Source organism: Styela clava, unplaced genomic scaffold (assembly GCF_964204865.1).
Source record: "Styela clava unplaced genomic scaffold, kaStyClav1.hap1.2 HAP1_SCAFFOLD_115, whole genome shotgun sequence".
NCBI lineage: Eukaryota > Metazoa > Chordata > Ascidiacea > Stolidobranchia > Styelidae > Styela > Styela clava.
Window position 1 is genome coordinate 1 of NW_027556714.1, and position 2,500 is coordinate 2,500.

At 56.3% G+C, this 2,500-nt stretch overlaps 1 non-coding gene and 2 pseudogenes across 1 annotated transcript; all 3 read left to right on the forward strand.

The window, feature by feature from the left end:
* LOC144419545 (small subunit ribosomal RNA) lies at positions 1 to 1,534 on the forward strand (annotated as a pseudogene; the record flags this gene model as incomplete).
* A 298-nt stretch (positions 1,535 to 1,832) lies between these two features.
* LOC144419538 (5.8S ribosomal RNA) lies at positions 1,833 to 1,986 on the forward strand. The gene has a single exon (XR_013474121.1). It is a non-coding gene; the product is annotated as a 5.8S ribosomal RNA (ribosomal RNA).
* Positions 1,987 to 2,274: 288 nt separating this feature from the next.
* Positions 2,275 to 2,500, forward strand: part of LOC144419549 (large subunit ribosomal RNA) — a 3,695-nt pseudogene continuing 3,469 nt past the window's right edge.

Sequence of the window (2,500 nt, forward strand, 5' to 3'; positions counted from 1 at the left end):
CTGCACCGACGACGTATCATTCAAGTGTCTGCCCTATCAACTGTCGAAGGTACGCTACGTGCCTACCTTTGTGATAACGGGTAACGGGGAATCAGGGTTCGATTCCGGAGAGGGAGCCTGAGAAACGGCTACCACATCCAAGGAAGGCAGCAGGCGCGCAAATTACCCATTCCCGACACGGGGAGGTAGTGACGAAAAATAACAATACAGGACTCTAACGAGGCCCTGTAATTGGAATGAGTACATCCTAAAACTCTTAACGAGTATCCATTGGAGGGCAAGTCTGGTGCCAGCAGCCGCGGTAATTCCAGCTCCAACAGTGTATGCTAAAGTTGTTGCGGTTGAAAAGCTCGTAGTTGGATTTTGGGCGAGCGCCGCCGGTCCGTCGCAAGGCGTGTCACTGGTTGCGTTCGCCTCACCTTCGGTTCTCCGTCGGTGCTCTTGACTGAGTGTCGGCGGTGGCCGATAAGTTTACTTTGAAAAAATTAGAGTGTTCAAAGCAGGCTGTTCGCCTGCATAGTGTTGCATGGAATAATGGAATAGGACCTCGGTTCTATTTTGTTGGTTTTCGGAGCACGAGGTAATGATTAAGAGGGACAGACGGGGGCGTCCGTACTCTGCCGTTAGAGGTGAAATTCTTGGATCGGCGGAAGACGAACTACTGCGAAAGCATTCGCCAAGAATGTTTTCTTTAATCAAGAGCGAAAGTCAGAGGTTCGAAGACGATCAGATACCGTCCTAGTTCTGACTATAAACGATGCCAACTAGCGATCGGGAGGCGTTACCATGACGACCTTTCCGGCAGCTTCCGGGAAACCAAAGTCTTTGGGTTCCGGGGGAAGTATGGTTGCAAAGCTGAAACTTAAAGGAATTGACGGAAGGGCACCACCAGGAGTGGAGCCTGCGGCTTAATTTGACTCAACACGGGGAAACTCACCCGGCCCGGACACAGGTAGGATTGACAGATTGAGAGCTCTTTCTTGATTCTGTGGGTGGTGGTGCATGGCCGTTCTTAGTTGGTGGAGCGATTTGTCTGGTTAATTCCGATAACGAACGAGACTCTGGCATGCTAAATAGTTACGCGACCTTCTCGGTCGGCGTCTAACTTCTTAGAGGGACTAGTGGCGTTTAGCCACACGAGATTGAGCAATAACAGGTCTGTGATGCCCTTAGATGTCCGGGGCCGCACGCGCGCTACACTGAGTGAAGCAGCGAGTGTCTAACCTAGGCCGAAAGGTCCGGGTAACCCGTTGAACCTCATTCGTGATTGGGATAGGGACTTGCAATTGTTTCCCTTGAACGAGGAATTCCCAGTAAGCGCAAGTCATCAACTTGCGTTGATTACGTCCCTGCCCTTTGTACACACCGCCCGTCGCTACTACCGATTGAATGGTTTAGTGAGATCCTTGGATCGGCCCCGTCGCGGCTGGCAACGGCCGCGTCGGCGTGTCGAGAAGACGATCAAACTTGATCATTTAGAGGAAGTAAAAGTCGTAACAAGGTTTCCGTAGGTGAACCTGCGGAAGGATCATTACCGAAGGTGGTGGTAGGCCCCGGCCGACCGCGCACTGAATTGTCTTTGGGTGCCGCCGAGAGGGCGGCCGTCAATCGGGGTTCCGCCCCGTGCGACACGCGTAACACGTTGGCATAGCAAGGCAGCCGAGTGCGATGGTGGCTTCTGGGCACCGCGCTCGATGTGCCGCCGGCCCAGCCCGGCGGTCGCTCGGCGCCGTTTGTTGGTGTTTTTGTGCAGTTGTTGTCGGTGGTGGTTTTGTGGTCGATCCCACAGTGTGACGTCCGCGCGCTTCGGCGCCGGGCGAAACGTCGAGGACGACTCTTAACGGTGGATCACTCGGCTCGCGAGTCGATGAAGGACGCAGCCAAGTGCGAGAAGTAATGTGAATTGCAGAACACATTGAACGTCGACCTTCTGAACGCGAATTGCGGTCTCGGGTCAATCCCGGGACCGCGTCTGCCTCAGGGTCGCGTTCGTCCTCACCCGAGGGCCGTCGCCTGGCCTCTGCGAAGACGGCCGGGCGTCGCCCCAAGTTGAAGCGGTCGCCGAGCTTTCTCGGCGCGACCGCGTGTCCCGTACACCGCCGGCCCCTCGACGTGTTCAACTACGTTCGAGGGGCGGGTCCAGGTCGGTCGGTCCGGTCACGAGATCAAGACCGACCGTGGGCCAAGGCGGCGACGGTACGCGCTCGGTCGGCGCCGGCGGCGACGACTTGCGATGCCAGCGGGCCGTGTAAGAAACGGCCCGCTTGACACATACGACCTGAGTTCAGGCGAGAGCACCCGCTGAATTTAAGCATATTATTAAGCGGAGGAAAAGAAACCAACAGGGATTCCCTGAGTAACGGCGAGTGAACCGGGAAGAGTCCAGCGTCGAATCTGCGCGCTTTTCGAGCGCGCCGAGTTGTGACGTACGGAAGTCCCAGTGCGGCTGACGGCGAGCGCCGGTGTCCTTCTGATCGAGGCCTCGTCCCACGGCGGGTGT